Genomic DNA, 23,431 nt, shown 5'->3' on the forward strand with positions numbered 1-23,431 from the left:
TATATTCATAAACACTGCTAAGTTGAGAGACCTGTTTCTAGATCCCAGTAAATGGTTAAGAGAAATTCACGTCATTGATCTGGTTGCATCAGTTTCACACAGTGCACAATCTTATATAACCTTTTTTTCCCCCCAGTGGCTATTCATTTAGGATATCCTTTCGAACAAAAGAATAGGACTGAGTGTCATTTAGCAGAAAGAAGGGAGCTAAGCTGACAGGCATAGTGTTCTGCTGCAGTATTTTGTGTTTTCATCATTGGACAGCAATGACTACGGAACCGGCCACGGCAGCAAACCCCTCAGAGTTCAGGGCTTGGGAGTGGGATGGACAACAACTGAGGAGGCAAAGACAGAGAACTGCATAGCAAAAAGGAAGAAGAAATCAATAATGATTATCTTCTCTCCTTGGGCTACTGCAACTCTGTTAATTTAGGCATGATTTTTGTACTACATATTCTTTGAATTGGAAAATATATTTTTGATGTATTTCGGGAGGTAATACATAATAATTCTGATAAGCAATATTTGTTGAGCATTTTATTTGCTCCAATTATGTCAGGTGCTTTGCTACTTCACAGTAACCCCATGATAAAGCTCTACGAATAGCCCCAGTTTAGAAATAAAAGTAAAAACTAGAGAGGTAAAGCAACACACCCGACATCATATACATAGTGAAGAAGCTGCCAGGACTGGAGGCCAGATTTGCCTGTGTCCTCTAATGCTAAAAGTGCACAGGGCTTAGAGCTGTTCTGAATCCTGTAATACCCAATGTCTCCCTTTTTAGAACCAACATTTAGTAACATCCTCATTTACCGCCCTGAAATGAAATGCATAGATCTCATAAACTTGTCTGCACAGTGCTCTAACCATCATATAAAAAAGAAAGAAAATAATTCATAACACAACAATATTTATTTTATTTTAAAATACTTTGAAACGTGTGAATGTTTTCATGGCCACACCAGAAGACCTACTGAAGATGCAAGACACTTGCGCCTATGTTTAGAATCCCCTTTAATGTAGAATTTTTCAAATGTCCCCTGAATATAGGTGAGTTGTATGGAACACTCAAGTACCGTGAGTAGCAAGGCTATTAAGACCTAGTTTTCTGCTATGGAAAAGAGCTCCTAGGAAACTTCTAGGAATTGTCGCTGCATTCTTGAAAAATTCAGCAACTATCAAAACTGCATTTCCTCTCCTGTCCACCTGCTCCAATAAAAAACATCCACACAAAACACGCTTTGTGTTTATATGTTAAATGGATTTACATTCTAGGGGAAATTAACTATAAACAAGGTTTTCCTCTATTTGAATGCTCGGGGGTATGAGGAAACACTGTTCACGCATCATGAAGAGTCTAGTCGCTTACCAACACATGTTAGTGCCAGTAGTGTCCACCTTTCATCATAACAACCAAAAATGCCTCCCTTGTTCAATTCAGAGGGACCATATTCCAGCAGAAACAGAAATGCCTCAGGTAAGAATTGTAACATTAAGAGAACATATGCAAAGATCTCAGTGCAGTACTTTTGCACTCAACAAGCACTAAATAACTGGTAGCTATCATTGAATAATGAAAATTTTATATTTATACAGAATTGCTCTTACAAAGCTTATATTAACAGCTTAAACAGAAATTGTAACATTTATAGCTTAAAATTAATAAAGCTAGGTGTGATAAATGATTTAAATTTTAAAAACTGTAAGAATTAATGTGGAAAACTAGTTTTAATTTTAGTTATTTCACGTATACAAATGTTTGCCCTTATACACATTTTATTGCCCACATGATAGACGCAGACTTTCTTCTAAAACAATCATATTAATGATTTAAACAAAAACATGAGTTTAATATGCTTTATTATTCATGCTTCATAATAGTCACCTAATCTCTTCAAATTTAACTGTCACTCAAAGCTCAGTTCCTTTTCATTGCTATAAATTACATTTCAGAACTTTGTGTCTTTATACTGCTAATAAGTCATATTTGATAATCCAGCATATAATAAAAGGATAGTGTACAACATTAATTACAAGGTCAGTTAGATGTCAAAGCAGAAACTCATTGAATAGTATTTTTGTGGAAGTAGCTAGACTCTATTATGTTTAAACTTCACCATAATGAATAATTTGTATCAGACTTAATTCACGAGAGAAAAATGAAAGTTCTGTGGCAAAGTGGCTTTTTCTCCCGAAATAATGTTAATAATTGAAGGCTTTCAAAATTTTTTCCTGCAAATTTCAGATGTGATTAAGTGTTGGGTTTATAAAGGCTGGAAACGTCAAACACTTTAAAATAAAATTGTGTTTTCATCTTAATTTAATGATGAAAAACATACTTCTGCTGTCTAATAGATCTAACCAAGAATTTCTGATTCATTTGATTGGTCTACCTGGAAAATAATAAAATTAATAAAGGAGAGTATAAAATGCATATTCTGTAGTACGTAAATGATGTGTCTTTTAAAATGTCAACTGCAATAATATTTTTTAAAATGAAGCCATTTAAAAATGATTTTTAATGTAAATAAGATGCCAGAAGATGGACAGATATAAAATTAACCTCTACCCATAACCATAATTTCGTAGTAGTTAATGAGCTCAACTCAAGAAAAGGATAGAAGTCTAGTCAGGAAAAGGGTAATGCAAAGTGAAACACTAAAGTTAAATTATTTCCCTCATTTTTGGTAACAGGTTATTAAAATAGACTTGAATGGGTTTTTCAATACGAAACACTAGGATGAGCTTTCTGTGCTTCAGTTTCGTCATCTGAAAGAGAGGCTGTCTGAGTAGGGGACCATAAGAATCCACTTCAGCTTTTGTAGTCTATGACATATCTGCATTTTTATCAGGCATTTATTATTATTCCCATGTAGCAGGGAATGTTCTGCTCCCTCCCTTGAGCCAGGAAGTACAATTTGTATCAGGATCTCGAATTATGTTTTGCTCCATCTAATCCCCGTCATTTATCTACGTATCTATATTTTTCACCATACTTAATAAAATTATAGGGATTTCTTCTTGTTCTACCACTTCACTTCAAGGTCTCCACTTGAGTAATGCAATCAATTGGCAGGTACAATTACCATGAGGCAGAGGGAAATGTTTCTTAGGACCCAGGCAAAACTGATGTTTTTTCCTTTGTGCCAAATCTTACATGTACTTTTACACCAAGTTGACCTGCTTAGGCAAAGGGAGGAGCCGTCTTTTTCAAGCTCTGCAATGATCCTTGAGAAAGCAGAAAAGTCAATGGGATCTAATATTTTTATGGTGTGAGTTCCATCTGGGGACATTTGTATGGGGTTGAAGAGGAATGCATTTGATGAGGCAGTGACTGTTTGGTTTAAATACCTCCTGTTCTGATCTTAGACAGGTACCACATTCCTCAGTATATGGGAGTGTAAAGCTTCATGAACAAATTATTTTTAGTTGAGCTAAATGGGTATGAGTTGATCATTAATGATTAGGAAAAAGAGCCAGGATGGAGGATTATGCTCTTGGCCTTGAAGATCTCTAAGGCAGTAGAAAGAGTAATAAGGAGTATATTAGGGTTCCTTAGAGAAACAAAAGGAATAAGAGAATATGTATACACACACAGAGAGACACACGCATATATATATAATTATATATATATATATAATTATATGTGTGTGTGTGTGTGTGTGTGTGTGTGTGTGTGTGTATGTGGTAAGAAATTGGCTCATGCAATTATGGAGGCAACTATAGAGACTGACAACTCCCAAGGTATACAGGGTGAACAAGCAAGCTGGAGACCCGAGAGAGCTGATAGTGTAGTTCCAATCTGAAGTACAGCAGACTTGAGATACAAGAAGAGCTAATATTGTGGTTAAAGTCTGAAGGCAGGAAAAAGCCCACGTCCCAGTTTGAAGGCAGTCAGGCAGAACGATTCCCTTTTACTCAGGGGAAGGTCCGTGTTTTTGTTCTATTCAGGCCTTTAATTAATTAGATGATGTCTGCTCACATTAGGAAGGGCAATCTACTTTACTCAGTCTACCAATTTAAATGTTAATCTCATCTGATAACACTTACACAGAATCACCCAGAATAATGTTTGACCAAATATCTGGGCACCTTGTAGCCCAGTCAAGTTGATGCCCAAAATTAACCATTACAGGCAGTGTTGACAAATCAAAGTAGTGGTAACAGTAGGTGCAAAGTGAACAACAGTATCATTAGAATGTCCAGGGACTTTTTCAATTCCAGAAACATATTGACTGGGTTTGATGCTCCATAACTTTACAAGTAACACCTATTCCACATGATACTCAATGCTCATATGACTGCCTTGGAGGAATAATGGACATTCTCTACCCCCTGTCCCAAACTTTAAAAAACGCTTTGTGTACTGAAATGATTTAGGATGAACTGTGACCAGAAACAAGAAAATAGTAACTCACGGGGTCCAAGCAAGATGACAGCCAACTTTTTGTTTTTTGTTTTGTTTTAGATTCTTAACGCTTTAGTGAAGTTACATCCACATTTTGATCACTGCAAATATTAGAAACAACTTACATGTTCAACAAGGTAAGATTGGTTAAAAAATATCAGCACAAATACAACAAAATACTATCAGGTCATTTAAAAATGTGAAAGAATGAAATTTAAGAGCAAAGAAGAATCTCATGCTACAGAGATTTCTCTTACAAAGAAAGACATCTCAATTCTCATGGATAGAATGCAATAGATTAATTAGGAAACAGTATTTATAGAAACAGGATTGTTACTCGTTAAATTGCCATAAAATTAGAACAAGAACAAACACTAGCTTAAAAGAGAAAAGTGCCTTTTTCTGAGGACGTGTGATAAAATGATGGCATTTACAGAAAAATGAGTTAATGATACTGAGGGACCAACAAAAAGAAAGAAGGCCATTTTCATGGAACCAAGGAAAACTATATTCAAAGGTGGTATCTTTTCTCTGCTATTGGTTTTATAATCATATACCTATAGCTACACTTAAAAATTAAAATGCTTACAGAAAATATAACTTTGATATTGATAGTCTGAAACTCTCTACCCCAACCTCTTCTCTTAATTGATAATTATTTTTAAGATGGTTTTTTAAATAACACGAGGTTTTTTTATTAGTTAAGAACACAAGGAGCATGTTAGAACACACTGCATGTCGTGAAGTTCAGAAAGCCTATTATAAAAGAGCAGTATTTTATCGCCTTTTCATAAACATATGAATGTTTAAAATTCATATTTATATAACAGGAAAAAAGACTATTAGGAAATGTTTGAACATGAAAATGTATCAAAATGTTAAAAGTGGTTTGCTGAGGAAAGTGATATTAAAGAAGATATTTATAATTGTTTTCTCTATGCTCATCTATCAGCCTATACATTTTTCATAATAAACCAATATTATTTGCATATTCTGAGAAACGTGTTATTTACTTGTTAGCTAAAATTTCATGCTATTTGATTCAGACTGTGTTTCTTCTGCTCAGTTTTTGGAATGCTCTCTCTCTACACTTAATGTATCTGAGAAGAATCAACAGCTACAATACAATTTTTTTTGCATTTAGAGACTCTATGCACCCAGAATAATTCTGTAATATGTATTTCTCTTTATCTAAAAGTCTAAATAGACAAGGGGCTCTGATACATGGTTTCTTCTTTAAGCCACCATCGAATATGCTGCATGAAAGTTAATCATGGGGATATCCAACAGAGACCTGTATCAATAATATAAGAAAATGGGAAATTCACCCAATACTTTTATTTCCTAGGGTGAAAAAGAAATTAGAGCCAGGTAATATCTGGTATAAAAATAGGTAATATCATACAAAATTCATTAAAGAAAATGTGAGTGCGGAAATTACCAAATCACAGAATATTAGAGCTGGAAAAGACATTGTACAGATACAGAAATTTGAAAAAAAAAAATACAGAGATGAAGTGATCATTCTGCTGTCCTCACAGAAATGCCTGCTACTTCTATTGAATTTTCCTCTCGTCCTCCTTTAAGCATTTCTGGAGCGCGTGGTGTGTGTAATCATAAAGTCTTGTGTTAAATGCCAAAAGGGAGGAAATTATAAAAGAGCAGTGTAATTTTTCTATTATATTTTGATAGTCCTGCCCTCTGCATAATTATTTTGTTTCTAATGTCTCCAACATAATCTCATAAGCATTTCTTAAAATTTTTTTTATCCTAAATGCGAGCCGACTAAGGCAACTTCTTGACAAACACACGTCAAATAACACCGACATCAAAATCTAACCATTCATATCCATGAGGTAAAGAAAACAAAATTAACTGCAGTAATTATTTTTCAATGGCTATGACTTTTATAATATTACAGCTTAGTTTCTATGTATCCTCCTTTATTCTGAGATTCAGCATTATACATTTTCAATTTGATTTTGTGAATCAAATTACATTTGTTCTTGTTTGATTGGCTGGGGTTTACCTATTTAGGTGCTGTCTAATAGATCTATTAGATCTATTCATTTTTACATTCTCTGGGGAGACAAACTGCACACGAAAGTTTTGCCAATTTAAATGTTTAATTCTGCAACATGTTGCAGAGTAAAATCTTCCTCGATTTAGCCTATAGAAGTTTCCTGTGACAAAGCAAGTGAAAAACCAAAACTCAAAGTGTGGAAAGTTGGAGCTAAGGCTGATTCTGGAATCAACTAGTTTCCACATTAAAAAAAAAAGAATGAGAATGATACATAGATTCCCTACTTAAATCCAGTAGAGGTAGTTTTCATTGTGTTATCATGCAACAGTGTGAGATAGTCAATGTTGAAGTCATATAAACAAGTTATTTGGTTTTAGAATTTAAAATAAAGGAGTTCTATCAATTTGTGGTAAACACAACTACCCATATTGTTCTCTTCCTTTAGACTCTAACTGGAGAGGAGAGTATATTTTCTGCCTCTTTTCCCAAGTAATAACATTTATAGGATGAGGAGCTGGCTAATGGCTTCAGTTCCACATGGCTAGCTACACTAGGGGGAAAAAAAAAAAAGCATAATGCTGCAAGCAAAATTCCAATGTAGTCACAAGAAGGACATTCTATCTCCTGTTGAAAAAATGTGTTTCAGGTTCTTGGGTGAATCTGGTAGTGGAAAGTTTACCACCTGTAATTCTGTAATGTGATCCTCCTTTATAAAATTGCTATTACTTGTGGCAAGAAAAGAGGAGGCAGATGGTACTGTGTCAGATGCTGAAAAAGAAAGTGAGCATCTCCTAGAATATTACAGTGGAAGTATCCAAAATTGAAGGCAGATCTCTCGAATACAAATTCAGAAGTAAATAAAATAGACATTCTACAAACAGTGACCAAATAAATGTCTGGACTGTGAAACAGTTTATCCATTGTTTATATAAGAAGTAATGCTGATTATATTGCATAGCTAGTATGTACCCCAAACCAACAAATATATTTTAAAGGTCCATCAAACAGCCCAATAAGGTTCCATTTTCACGTACACATGCAGCATTTTATAACAATCCTAAGGATATGTATATATACAGAGAGATGGAAAAAATACAGTTTTAAAAGACAGAAATTTACCCTATATTTTATTGCTATCTGGGCAGAAACACACGTTCCAATATTTTCGTTTCTCCGTGGCTTCTCCAAAAGAGAAATAGGCCTGCTTCTTTAAACAATTTTTTTTATAAGAGCTATCCCTTCTTGAAGTTGAGTATAGCATAACAATATTACTAAAATATTTTTCGTAAGGATAACTGTAGAATAAAGAACAACGAGCCACTTTGTTACAGAGGTAAGCCATGTCATTCTTTTGGTTTATAATGTATTTGTCCAAAAGTATTATGTGGCTAGCTGATAGCTGCATAGATTAACTATAGCTTTTCACTATTTGTGATACACCAGGTTCTCTTTAATCAAACTTCAGTTATCTGTATCTATATTCTCCTTAGGATAAGCCTAGATTGTCTACATTTAGAGCTTGCTACCACCCCAGACATTCTTTCTTTTTGGTTATCATATCAAGTCCCAACTGTGCAGTCTGGAATTCAATGTCAACTACTTTCCATACTTCACACAATCCCTGTGATTCCATCAGCTCTGACCGAATCATAATAAACAACAGTTTATTATGATTTTTCAAGTCCCATCTCTGCAGCAAGTGCTTCTCCAGGTGATTTAATTACCAATAATCTTTTTAAAACCTCAAACCCCAGTCCCATTTTTGCCCATTGAGCAGAGGCTAGGATTTATTATACAGATGATATTGTTTTGTTATCTATGGCAATAAATTATTCTCTTGTTACTCTATAGTCATATATTATATTCTGCAAACAAATTTCAGATACCTCAAGGGCATGAACAATATATTTGATTAGCTGATTTATTGGCACAGAAAGCATTTATCGAGCTTTAATTATGGGCCAAAAAGTCACGAAGTCAGACTTTTACTATGCCCTGAAGTCAGAAAGATGACAAAGAAATGTTCTTGGCTTTCAAGGAGATCCCGTCCCTCTAATTCATTCTAATAATTTTTAGAAGAGAGTTATAAAAGAATGCTCTAGACCAGTGGTTCTCAAACTTTAGTGTGCATCGAATCACCTAGAGGGCTGATTAAAATACAGGCTGCTCATCTCCACTCTCCAATGTTTCTGATCAAGCAGGTCTGAGATGAGGCCTGAGGATCTATATTTCTAATGAATTCCCAGATGGTGCTGATGTTGCTGGTCCAGCGAAAGAGTGATTTAGAGAATGGAAAGGCAGTTAAATAGGCAATGCAAAGACACAACGAGGTAGAGGGCCAACGTATTCAAGTAGCAGCAGGAAGGTAATATGGTGGGTTTAGACGGTGCGTAGGGTGACCGCAACATGGCACTTGGAGACGATTAGACTTTAATAGATTTTGGACATCATGGTAAAGGTAAGGAATGTAGATATTAGAAGAATCATCATCATCAGAAATTTGTAAATAAGGGAGGGATGTCATCACACCTGGGCTTTAGCTTTTAGAAAGAAAACAATAGGACAGAGGATATGTCTACACAGAGGATTGTATCATACTGATATTTAGACCACAAAGATGAGATTTGATTTTCTTTCAACACTGAGGGCTAGGTAGCGTGCTTCATATTTATGGTCTGCCTCAGCTTTCCTTACCTGGCCAATTTTAACAACCTCCTAGGGAAATCACAGCCTCCAGTCAACCTCCTCTCTCCCTCCCATAATGGCAAGTAGATATCTGGAATCCCGCTATTAAATAGCATCAACATCTGAATTCATGTGTTTCACCGATTTCTCAGGCTATTATAGCAGGAGAAACTCATGTTGTAATTTTACTTATCAGGAATTTGAAAGCCAAATTAGTTAAGTATATTAAAGTAACCCAGCTAGTTAACAGCAGAGTCAAAACTAGAGCTCAACTATCTAAATATTATGTTTATTACTATAATAAATGCATATACATAAATGTAACTACTTAATTGACAACAATATGAATAGTTACGTTTGCACCTGCACAGGCAATAATAACTAATGCACAGCTGTGACACCATCACCTATGAGACATATCTGTTTTCAGAAATATTAAAAACAAGGCGCATCCAGTAGGGTGACTATAGTTAATGACAACCTATTTTATATTTCAAAATAGCTATAATAGAATACGTGAAATGTTCCCAACACAAAGCAATGGTAAATGTTTGAGGTGATGGATACAGAAATATCCTTATTTGATAATTACACATGGTATACATGCATCAAAATATCACATGTATCCCATAAATATGTACAATTATTATGTATCAATTTAAAAATGTACATCTTAGTTGCAGTAAAATACAGCAAACACAGGTGACTTTCCAGGGCCTCGATTTTGTTCATGGGAAGAATGAAAGATGACATGACTCTGAGGACTTTTTCCACACCCTATTTCAAGGCAACAGAGTGTCCTTCTAAACCAGAAGAGTTCAGCTCTAACACAGAAGACTATTATAAAAGTTAGACTCCTTTGAGAGCATTGGCTGTTCTTTATTTTTGTGTGCCTTTCTCGATTTCATAAGCAACTCCTGATAATTCTAGGAATGTATTGTCCAATCTTAATTTCCTGATCATAGTTATAGCTTTGAAGTTCATTATCAAACTTTGACCTCATGCCCTCATTCCAACCTCCCAGACACAAATTATATTATTACAGGGATATATATTAATATTTCAACATTTCTGCCTTTACTAAATCCAAATAAAACAATAGAATATTGAATTAAATTATTATGATAATTTATCATTGTTTCTAATATTTTCTTGTTTTTTTCTGAGAATGTGATTATTGAATAGAGACTACTTTTTTGATTATGCAAGGCTCAATGTCAACATTTTGTTGCTAAATTATAACATTAAGTAATCCAGATCACACAATATTTTTCTTTAGCTAAGAAACATGTTTAACTTCCAGCTACAACATTTTCTCACAGAATAAGAATTACATTGTTTGTATTTATCTTTAGCTTCAGCACTGATTGCAGTTATAAAATATGTTAATATCATGGGCATAACAATTGAAAGTGTACTTAATTGTTCAACCTTGGGAACCATATAATCTACATCAGATTTCTATGGGTTTTTCATGTCTCTGGTTATGATTGCATCTTTCCAATTTGTCTCTGTGCCTAAACTCTCTCTCTCCCCTTATCCATCCTATGTAGCCCTTCTAAAAAGAATCTTTGAATATGTGCTTTTACTCATTTTATGATTGCCTGTTCCTCCAGCTAGCTTCTCTTTGACCTCATTGACTCAATTCACCTTATGCCTTTCCCCTAATATCTTGTGTCTAATCATGTGAGACTTCTTAATATTTCCAAGGCAGACCATCCTCTTTTGTCCTTTCATGGTTATTCAAGCTGTGGTCCACACTTCTGATGTTCTCCCTCTATAATGACAAGCTTCTACTCAGCCTCCCAGATGAGCTAATCTACCACCTTCTCCGTGAAGCTGGGTCTTACACTCTGTTGGAGAAGAGACTACTCTGATTCCTTCACAGATTTTACTGTACTTATCTTGTGATACTATAATGATTTTGATGTTGTTCTACGTGACTAAACCCAGCTGTTACTATTTAACAATGCATACAACATAGTAGATACTCAACAAATGTCTTTTAATTAGTACATGAGCAGCAGTATCTGTACAGTGAAAGTCACTGTCTTTATATCCTCACCTCCTACTATCTTTTAACTTACGACAAATAGTTTTTTGATGCACGCTTCCAGTGAAAATGTCTTTTATCAAGGTCAAGTATGAGCTCCATATTGCAAAACCCAATGGTCTATTCTTTTGTGTTTGTCTAATTGTATTTTCAACATTTGACACTGTTTTCGATTCTATCATGAAGGACTTTCTTCATCACACTTGCCTGGTTTTCTCTATAAATCACAGATGTTGCTTTTTAGTCTCCTTTGAGTATTTTTTTTTCTTCCTCCTGTCTTGAAAGGTGCAGTCAATTCTCAGGCTCTTTTCCCAAACTCTCCTCCTAGAAGACCTCATCCAGTCCCATGTCTTTAAAAACCATCTAAGAGCCTATGACTGCCATATTATTTATTTATTTACTTTGAGACAGAGTCTCACTCTGTTGCCCAGGCTGGAGTGCAGCGGTGTGATCACGGCTCACTGCAGCCTTGACTTCCCAGGCTCAAGTGATCCTTCTGCCTCAGCCTCCTGAGTATCTGGGTCTACAGGCACGTGCCACCACACCCGATTAATTTTTGTGCGTGTGTGTGTGTGTGTAGAGGCGAGGTCTCACTATGTTACCCAGGCTGGTCTTGAACTCCTGGGCTCAAGTAATTCTCCTATCCCGGCCTCCCAAAGTGCTGGGATTATAGGAGTGAGCCACTGTGTCCGGCCAACTCTTACATTATTATTCCAGTCACAGTATCCGTCTTCAGCCTCAGACTGATCTACCCAACTTTCTTTCCAGCATTTCCACTTGGATATCTAATGAGACTCTGATAATAAGAAAGACTCTTGCCAATTTTGGCTTTTGTTGCCATTGCTTTTGGTGTTTTAGACATGAAGTCCTTGCCCATGCCTATGTCCTGAATGGTAATGCCTAGGTTTTCTTCTAGGGTTTTTATGGTTTTAGGTCTAACATTTAAGTCTTTAATCCATCTTGAATTGATTTTTGTATAAGGTGTAAGGAAGGGATCCAGTTTCAGCTTTCTACATATGGCTAGCCAGTTTTCCCAGCACCATTTATTAAATAGGGAATCCTTTCCCCATTTCTTGTTTTTGTCAGGTTTGTCAAAGATCAGATGGTTGTAGATATGTGGCATTATTTCTGACGGCTCTGTTCTGTTCCATTGATCTATATCTCTGTTTTGGTACCAGTACCATGCTGTTTTGGTTACTGTAGCCTTGTAGTATAGTTTGAAGTCAGGTAGCGTGATGCCTCCAGCTTTGTTCTTTTGGCTTAGGATTGACTTGGCGATGCGGGCTCTTTTTTGGTTCCATATGAACTTTAAAGTAGTTTTTTCCAATTCTGTGAAGAAAGTCATTGGTAGCTTGATGGGGATGGCATTGAATCTGTAAATTACCTTGGGAAGGATGGCCATTTTCATGATATTGATTCTTCCTACCCATGAGCATGGAATGTTCTTCCATTTCTTTGTATCCTCTTTTATTTCCTTGAGCAGTGGTTTGTAGTTCTCCTTGAAGAGGTCTTTCACATCCCTTGTAAGTTGGATTCCTAGGTATTTTATTCTCTTTGAAGCAATTGTGAATGGGAGTTCACTCATGATTTGGCTCTCTGTTTGTCTGTTATTTATGTATAAGAATGCTTGTGATTTTTGCACATTGATTTTGTATCCTGAGACTTTGCTGAAGTTGCTTATCAGCTTAAGGAGATTTTGGGCTGAGACAATGGGGTTTTCTAGATATACTATCATGTCATCTGCAAACAGGGACAATTTGACTTCCTCTTTTCCTAATTGAATCCCCTTGATTTCCTTCTCCTGCCTAATTGCCCTGGCCAGAACTTCCAACACTATGTTGAATAGAAGTGGTGAGAGAGGGCATCCCTGTCTTGTGCCAGTTTTCAAAGGGAATGCTTCCAGTTTTTGCCCATTCAGTATGATATTGGCTGTGGGTTTGTCATAAATAGCTCTTATTATTTTGAGATACGTCCCATCAATTCCTAATTTATTGAGAGTTTTTAGCATGAAGGGTTGTTGAATTTTGTCAAAGGCCTTTTCTGCATAATTGACAAATGGGATCTAATTAAACTCAAGAGCTTCTGCACAGCAAAAGAAACTACCATCAGAGTGAACAGGCAACCTACAAAATGGGAGAAAATTTTTGCAACCTACTCATCTGACAAAGGGCTAATATCCAGAATCTACAATGAACTCCAACAAATTTACAAGAAAAAAACAAACAACCCCATCAAAAAGTGGGCGAAGGACATGAACAGACACTTCTCAAAAGAAGACATTTATGCAGCCAAAAAACACATGAAAAAATGCTCACCATCACTGGCCATCAGAGAAATGCAAATCAAAACCACAATGAGATACCATCTCACACCAGTTAGAATGGCAATCATTAAGAAGTCAGGAAACAACAGGTGCTGGAGAGGATGTGGAGAAATAGGAACACTTTTACACTGTTGGTGGGACTGTAAACTAGTTCAACCCTTGTGGAAGTCAGTGTGGCGATTCCTCAGGGATCTAGAACTAGAAATTCCATTCGACCCAGCCATCCCATTACTGGGTATATACCCAAAGGACTATAAATCATGCTGCTATAAAGACACATGCACACGTATGTTTATTGCGGCATTATTCACAATAGCAAAGACTTGGAATCAACCCAAATGTCCAACAATGATAGACTGGATTAAGAAAATGTGGCACATATACACCATGGAATACTATGCAGCCATAAAAAATGATGAGTTCACGTCCTTTGTAGGGACATGGATGAAATTGGAAATCATCATTCTCAGTAAACTATCGCAAGAACAAAAAACCAAACACCGCATATTCTCACTCATAGGTGGGAATTGAACAATGAGAACACATGGACACAGGAAGGGGAACATCACTCTCTGGGGACTGTTGTGGGGTGGGGGGAGGGGGGAGGGATAACATTGGGAGATATACCTAATGCTAGATGACGAGTTGGTGGGTGCAGCGCACCAGCATGGCACATGTATACATATGTAAGTTACCTGCACATTGCGCACATGTACCATAAAACCTAAAGTATAATAATAATAATAATAATAATAAAAGAAAAAAAAAATTCAAAAAAAAAAAAAAAAAAAAAAACAAAACAAAAAAAAAAAAACAAAGTTAGTTGAGATGAAGACACTTTTCAAAGTCCTGCATTTTTACAGATTCGGAACTGCTGTCATCAACCATGAATCACTTTCTCATATTAAACTCTTAAAAAATAAAAAAAGAAAAAAAAAAAAGAAAGACTCTTGATTACATCACGCCTTGTACCCTAACTTTTTCCTCCTCCACTTTTCCCTAGCAAAGAACTTAGAAATAATTCTCAATTATTCTCATACTTTACATCTAATTCATCACAGCAAATCCTGTCAGCTTTGTCTTTAAAATGTATCCTAAATACAAGCTCTCTAACTGACCCCACCACTCCACCCTAGTCTGAACCACCTCTGATGTGGACTAGTAACGTGGCTTCCAGTGCTATCTCCCTGTATTCACTATTGCTTCCATTTCAGTCTAATCTCTACTCAGCAATGATGAATGAACTCTTTGAAGAAAACAGATCTCACTATTGCTTCCATTTCAGTCTAATCTCTACTCAGCAATGATGAATGAACTCTTTGAAGAAAACAGATCAGGTATCTTCACTCTATTTTTCTAAATTCTCCAATGACGTCCTGTCAAAACTACAGAAAGAGTTAAATTCTTTTCTCATGGCCTGCAAGATCCCGTGTGATCTTGCCCTTGCCTATGCTTGCACCTCCTTCCTTCCCCACCTTCTCTTACACTGGAATCCTTGCTATTTGTTGGATAGGTCAAGTCTCTTTTGAACTCAGTGCCCTTGCCCTTATTGTTTCCTCTGCCTGGAATGTTTTTGCCCAGATTGGAGAATATCTGCTCTCATATCTCCTCAAATATTGCCCCCCAGAGAAGCCATGCCAATCCACCCAGTCTAAACAAGTCTACCTTCAATATCATTTTCTATTCCCTTAACCAGCTTTATTTCCAATACGGATCACTATCTGAAATCATATGTGTATGCGTATAATAAATAATATCATTTATTCTCTAGCTCACTACTAAAGTGTAAGTTATACCATTGTGATGTAAAAAGTGTTTTGAGCTAAAGCCGTTTGAGGATCAACAGATACAGGAAGGGGCTTTTTCTGTACTCCCCCTATCTGCCTAAAAGCAAAGATTCCTGAAATAATTCAACTGTTATAAACCCTCCTTTAAGGAAAGTTTCTTGCACCAGGGGTAAAGAGTGACTCCTGTCACCAGAGATGAGAAGCTGTCTCTGGGAAGAGAAAATTACATAAACAGACGTTACTAAAACAAACATTACCTTTCATTAGTTTCTCTCATATTTCCCACCAACTTTGTTGCTTGAAATTCTAACACTCTTCTTTTCAAAACCCTTGTTAAAACAGTAGATAAGCTCCAAATTCTAACAACTTCATTGAGCTATGTTTTCTGTGAGCTCCCACATACTTCTATGAATAAACTTTGTCTTTTCTATTGCCAATCTATCTTTCGTCAGTTTAATTTGCAGCCCCCCAAGTAATGAACCTAAGAGGGGAGTGGAAAAGTTTTTCTTCCCTGACAACATAAATGGACACATCAATAAATGGATAGCTTGAGTAAATTTCCTCATGTTTCTAAGCCTCACTCCATTACATTTTTATTGATCACACCACCAGTGCCAGACAAGAAATGGGAATTCTTAAGAGAAAGGGCATTAGAAGTGTTAAAAGGCAACCACAGAGAGCTGTCACATGGAGAAATGGTCCATGCCGTCTTCATTCGATCTCACTCCTAGTTGGGAGTGATCAGAATGGGGAAGGGAGATATCTTTCTGCAAGGAAGTCCCAGTGATATGATTAATAAAAATATGTCAAAGACACACGAGAATAGACGTTCATTTGATACAAGCAAAGGTTATTGTTTATTCTACTACTACGGTTCCACAGAATCCAGGTCCCAGCAGTGCCCCCTCTTAGAAGGACAAGCCTCCCTAGTTTCCAAGTCTTCACAGATGTGGCTAGCTGACAAAATACCATCTGATCAAGTCATAATCTTCTCAGATCCTTCATAAATCTTCTTACTGCCATGCTCATGTTTTTAACCCCTTCCAACCTCTTCAAGCTGACATTAAGTAGCTTCTTTTAAAAACAGCAGAAGGTTCATGAATGCATATGGGAGAAGAGTGAATTTTAGGTCAAATTTCCAGGCTATGATTTAACCTTATCTCAATTCGTACTCTCCCAAATTAGAGAGGAAGCCTGCCTACAGGGCACTTAGAATCTAAGAAAGTGGCTTCGGTGAAGAAAATATTTAACCAATAGGTTTGTTTGGGGGATGGTTTGGATAGGGATCTTCTATATGGACCTAGAAGGATTATCATCAGAGACAGAGAGCATGTGAACTTTCTGTTAATGCCTAGAGATGTGACAACCAGAGAGGCTGGGCAGAACAGAATCTCAGAGGGCATGTGGAGCAACCGAGAAGACTATAGAGGCATTGTGTTTTCTTACCTCAAGTTCACGTAAGGCTTATAACTGTAAAATCATCTATTTTTGGATTATCCATGAAATTCTCAATCTTAGGCTAGCAGTTTTCTGCAACTTACAGCCCATACCTCTTCTACATTCAAAGGTTTCCACTAACATTACACCCAGGAACAAGAAGCATATTATTTTATTGGCTTGTGAGGTGGGGGAAGGGGACAAAATTTATATAATAAAGTATCCTATTTTACACAGTAAAGTTTATTGTTTTACTTTATTAAACACTGATCACTGATGATCTGTTCTATAGCTTTCCCAAAACCCTGTGTTTCTGGATTTTCAATTATGCAGAGAAAAAAGTGAAATCTCCTGAGCTGGCAGCTCTTCCCCTCCATCATAGTTCAAAAGGTGACAGGGAATAGCAGCCTACAGAGTGAACAGAACATAACTGTCTGAACCATGGTTAAGCTCCAGCAATTTTGGCGGTCGCAGTAAACACTGGGCTAAACCCAAGGAACTTCTCCCCCTCTATGTGGCTAGAGAATTGGTTATCAAAGCAATACTAGCATGACCTGGGAACTTATTAGAAAAGTAAATTCTCGGGTCTCACCCCACAGCTACCTTATCAGAATTTCTAGGAGTGGGGCACGGCAATCAGTATTTTAATGAGTCACCTGGAAATTTTGAGGCAGGATCAAATGTGAAAACCATCGCCCTATAGCAGCAATCCCCAACCTTTTTGGCACCAGAGACTGGTTTAGAGGAAGACAATTTTTTCCATGAATCGGGGCAGGTGGGGTCGTGGGGAGAGGTGCGTGGGAGGCGATGGTTTGGGGATAAAACTGTTCCACCTCAGATCTTCAGGCATTAGATTCTCATAAGGAGCACACAACCTAGATCCCTCATGTGCATAGGGTTCGTGATCCTATGAGAATCGAACACCGCTGCTGATCTGATAGAAGGTGGAGCTCAAGTGGTAATGCTGGCTGCCCTGCAGCTCACCTCCTGATGTGGGGCCCTGGTTCCTAACAGGTCACTGACCCGTACTGGTCTGTGGCCCCAGGGCTGGGGACCCTTGCTCTATAGTGTTAAAAGCCAAAGGAAAGCGGGCGGATCACTTGAGGTCAGGAGTTTGAGACCGGTCTGGGCAACATGGTGAAACCCCGTCTCTACTAAAAATGCAAAACTTAGCAGGGCATGGTGGCGCCAGAGCACCTGTAATCCCAGCTACTTGGGAGGCTGTGGCATGAGAATCACCAGAACCTGGGAGACAGAGGTTTCAATGAGCTTAGATCATCCCAGGGCACTTCACCTGGATGACAGAGTGACACTCTGTTTAAAAAAAAAAAAAAAAAAAAAAAAAAAAAAAGCCAAAAGGATTAGCATAGAGGATTGGCAGTCTTGAGAACTAAGGTAACCCTATTTGCAAGGTGACAGTATGTATATTGAACTGCATCAGGTCCACAATGCAGCCTTTCATGTAACTAGGCTCCTAGTGCGGTTGTATGCTAATCCTAGTCCTAAAACCAAGATTAGGCAAAAACAGAGTTGAGATTCACTTGAGTCAAGGTCCCATTACTCAGTAACTCCTGTGATGAACACAATGCCCATATATAACTAGGATCTCCGGTGTACCCTCATCTTCTGATACTGCCTCCTTCTCATTTGCCTTGTCCACTGTGATGTGGCCCTTTCTGTCTTCCATGTAGATGCATAAAGCCCTATGCCAAGCACTGCAAACATATAGCTGAGAAGGTCCTCAGACTCCAGAAACTTAGTTTTGTCTTAACCACATCTGATTGATTTTTATCTATGGGTCTTTATGCAAACTGTTTCTTCTTTCTGAATTACGCTTCCCTGCTTTCATTCTTCATTTTGGGACTGATTCCACAGCCCTGGGTGGCCATCACACCCTGTGGTCACCCTTTTCAGAGCACAGTCTTGCAATTACTTGATTATACAGCTGACTCGCCACCTCACCTAGGAGCTGGTTGAAGGGAGGGGCTGTGTCTTTCATCTCTTTATCACCAGCATCTTGCACAGTTCCTACCTATAGTTGATAACTTTTGATGAATGAACGAATGAGAATCAGACATTACATTTTCAGAAGGAAAAAAGTTTATCCTTAAACAAATGTGTTGGGATTCAGAAGAATCATTTTCCCTTCGACTTTATGCTCACAAATGTGTTTGGGATTCAGAAGAATTCCAACCTTTTCATTTGCCTTGTCCATGTTATATGGTTTCTTATAGCCTAGCTAAAGCAGTGGTTTTCACAGCACGATCAAGGCCAGCAGCATCAGCATCACCTGGTAACTTGCTAGAAATGCAAATTCTGGACCTGCACCAAAGCTACTGGACCAGCAACTCTGAAGGCTAGCCTAGCAATCTGTGGTATAGCAAACCCTCCAGCTGATTCTGATGTGAGTACTACTGGCCTAGAGTTGCTTCTAAGACTTTGGTATGACTACCAGTCAGAATCTAGGTCTTCACACACTGACACTGATTCAGTAGGTTTGGGATGAAGGGCAGGCAGTCTACAGCTTTTATCAAACTGCCCAGATGATCCTGAAATGTGTTTTATGGATTCAGAAGAGTCTCAACACATTCGTGAGCATAAAGTTGAAGGGAAAAAATGTTTAATGAATTTGCCTGGGGTTTTGTTACTTCTTCCACTCCTAACTTCATTTATAATCAAGCCCCTAAGCAGCTTGTTTCCACTTAACCTTACCAAACTCATACAAATTCAGTTGGAATTATTTACAATTTCCAGGGTTACTTGCATTGTATACTGAGTCTCCAAGGTGGTTAATGAGCCACTTTGGATGATAACAACCACCTTGGCTGATAACTAAATTGATAGGTAAGCAATGTATTTTAATAGCAACCAAACCCTTGCTTCTCTGATTTACTGACCTGTCACAACTATGGACCAAACCAAATTTCTGAAGTTCTGGCTGCTCAAATCCTTACTGCAACCTGATTGAGGCATTATTAATATTGGAGTTTGAAGTAAATAATACAAATGCATCGACTGAAATAGGTAGAGAACAAGCCTGGAAGTGCAAATGTTCGTTAGAAGTTACTGATTTGTGCAGAACTCTGTGTGGCTTGGGCAGTCACTTCTCTTTGTCAAGTATACACAAAAAACGTTTGCTCCTTCCGAATGCAATAGTATCCATGGTAGATATGTGCAATGCATTTGAAAATAATAACTTGAGATCGAAAGACAAAAAATGAATACGCTAAGGAAGTGTGGCAGTCACAAAGAGGAATTTATCTAGTTCTTAATCAGGGCAGACCTGAATATTCACATTTTTAGCACAAAAACCAAAAGGGAGGGCTGGAATTTAAAAGTCCCTTCATCTTGGTTAGGCTCTGTGGGGAGTTCTCCCTGCAGCTGGTGGGCTGCTTCCTGCTTCTGATGTCTCCACCCGCAGGTGGTAGCGCTGGCCCCTGACCTCCTGAAATAAGCCTGTTGATCTTCTCCCACGTTATGCCTGCTGCCTGTGGACTGCTGACAGGAAGTTAGGGGATGACAAAAAGTCCCTCAGTGAAAGACTTGATTAAGCGGCTAAATAATGTTTGCTCCGAAAGCTTTCTTTTCAAATAAGGTTTTCAAAATATGTGTGCATATATATATATATATATATATATATATATATTCGGTTTTATTCAGAATGCAGAAGTGTATCTGTGGAGAGCAGAAGGGCATTGGAAGGAGTCAAAAAAATGTGTGTGTGTGTGTATACACACACTCACTATATGCCAAAAAGAAAAGCAAACAGGAGAAAAAGATGTGTTGAAATCTTGACAGAGCACAGACAACAGTGGCATATTTGAGTTAGAAAATAAACAAGGGTGTGCATTTTAGAATTCTCAGATTTATTTGATTTTTGTCCAACCATTACAAAGTAAGGAGTAAATGTGAATATGAGGGGGTAAGAGAAAATAAGTTGATTTAATGGTGAACTAGGGTCAAAGTCCTAGGGTTTTGCATTTGCTCTGTGACCTAGGTGTTGAGCACCTTTCCTTGGCAAGTCAGGATGATTTTTAACTAGCTCCTAACTAGCTTTCTTGTGTTAGTTCTGTTTTCTTCGAATCTATAGGCCAAGCTGCAGAAGGGGGCTTTCTAAAATTCAGACCTATTAAGTCATTGGCCAGTATAAAAGCCTTATATGGTTTCCTATAGCGTAGCTAAAAGCAGTGGTTTTCAAACACGATCAAGGCCAGCAGCATCAGCATCACCTGGTAACTTGCTGGAAATGCAAAATCTGGACCTGCACCAAAGTTACTGGACCAGCAACTCTGAAGGCTAGCCTAGCAATCTGTGGTATAGCAAACCCTCCCGCTGAGTCTGATGTGAGTATTACTGGCCTAGAGTTGCTTCTAAGACTTTGGTATAATTACCAGTCAGAATCTAGGTCTTCACACACACACACACACACACACACACACACACACACTGATTCAATAGGTTTGGGATGAAGGGTAGGAGTCTACAGCTTTTACCAAGCTGCCCAGATGATTCTGAAAGGTGTTTTCTGGATCGCATTTAGAGAAATGCTGGCCACAGTCTAAATAGTATCGGAACCACTAAATACATCTATCTGTGCCCCCTGCCCATCCCATCTGTGAAATTTTTTGAGATCATCTTGAGCTCCCAGTCATAGCACAATGCCTGCAACAGAACTGACACATTCCTCTCTAAATGTTTCTGAATAAATAAACTGCACTTTGGCAGACAAATTGCAATCCCTAATGTGAACTATTTTTCTCCTATCTAGACAAATGAGGCAAAACTACTCTGACAGACTTCAGTGGTAGTTTTTAAATTGTTATTTAAGGAATACACTACTCACAAGGACTTTTCTTCTCACATTGAACATTACAAGATAAATTAAAATAATTTTATCTAAGTAAATGTCCTGACACTAAGTTCAGCCAGACTTCACCCCTTAATCGGTTTTCTAAAACACAAAAAGAAAAAAATAACATCTACATGGAAATTCTACTTTTGAAAAGCAGTGAAAGAAAGCAGTGAAGATGCTTTGATCTTGAGTAAGATTACAGCCTCTGGTCCCCAAATGAGACACGTGTAGTCTTACCTTGTCTTAGGTAAATGTGTGTTCATCTTGCGTACATGCACGCCACATGTATACAGGAAGGGGAATACTAAAACCTAGTAAGGTGAATGATTTTGTGAGCATGCATATATATATATATGGTCAAAATTGATGCTAATGAAAAAAATCTGTCTTGTTACAGGACGGACCTTCCTTCCCGTGGTTCTTTAACTTGAGTGTGCGTTAGAATTGCCTACAGGGCTTGTTCACAGATTGCCGGGTTCCACTCTCCAGGAATTTCTGTTTCAGTAGATCTGTCGTGAGGCTCAAGAATGGGCATTTCTAACCATCCCCACGTGATGCTGATCTGGGACCCACACTTTGAAAACAACTGCTCTACTCCATAGGGGGAAATGAATGTGTCAGGAAAAAGGTGCTCTGTTTCTGAAGAAAGAGAAACATGAAAGGTTAGACAAAGAATATAAAGGTAACTGAAATTCTCCAAGTAAAATCAATTCCACCTCTTAACTATACCTATAATCCTTTGTTTCACAGGCCAGCCTAAATTTACCACTTTATCTTATAGAGTTGTCCGTGTGAATCCGCTTTCTTATGATATAGTGAGCTCCTTTAAAAATCGTGGCATGGTTTATTCATCTTTATGTCTGTCAAAGATTAGAAGCAGTAAATGTTCAATAAACATTTGTTGCATTAAAAGAATTATAAAGGAAATAGACCGTACACTTTATTCTCGATTGGTAGAAATTTTATGGTGTAATACTAAGGTAAGGTAAACTATTGATTTCAATGTTTGAATTTTTTATTTTATTTTCTATCTAACACAATTCACATGTATAATGAATTGAACATCTGTCTTTTGTGAGATGATACTTAAAAAATACTTAGAGACACTTAAATAAGGAGTATAATGCTATATAGATACCATATATAGAATCTATTCAATTTAACAAAACTTTATATTGAGCTCCTACCACATGCCTGATAGTATACTCAATGCTGGAAATATCTAATATAATAATGTTAAGAGCTTCAATTTATTGATTAGTTAGCATACAACAGGCAATCTGCAAGGTGTTTACAGCAAATTATGCTTATTTACTCATCACAATACCTCTATGAAGTTGGCTTTATTAGCATCTCCAGTTTAAGGAAGAGGAAATCAAAGCTTTAAAACATTAATTTATTCTAAATCACACAGCTAAGAAATGACAGAACCATGATTTGGACCAAGGTTGTCCGAAGGTAGAGTCTGCTAGCAACAGCTCTGCTGTACTGACTCATTCCGAAGAGAGGGTTAGCCCTTAGGAAAGCCACATGCAAAAGAGACCCAATTACTTTCTACTGTTTAAACCTAAGTGAAACTAGGGTTAAGTTTACCTAGGTCCAAAGTTCTAATAGACCCCAAAGGGGAGCTCTTTTTTGGATACATGTCAGGAACATGTTAAGGTACAAATTTTCATTCATCAATTCAATAAATTTCTCTTGAATATTTGTTGTGTACAATTACTGTGGTTCTATGGATTCAGTTGTGAGTAAGCAAAGAATGCCCAATACCTAGTGGGTGACACAGATAATAATCAAATCCTCACACAAATAACATGTAATTACAAACTGAATTAAGGATGAGGAGAGGAAAATAAAGAGCAC

This window comes from Pongo abelii, chromosome X (assembly GCF_028885655.2).
Source record: "Pongo abelii isolate AG06213 chromosome X, NHGRI_mPonAbe1-v2.0_pri, whole genome shotgun sequence".
NCBI classification, from domain to species: domain Eukaryota; kingdom Metazoa; phylum Chordata; class Mammalia; order Primates; family Hominidae; genus Pongo; species Pongo abelii.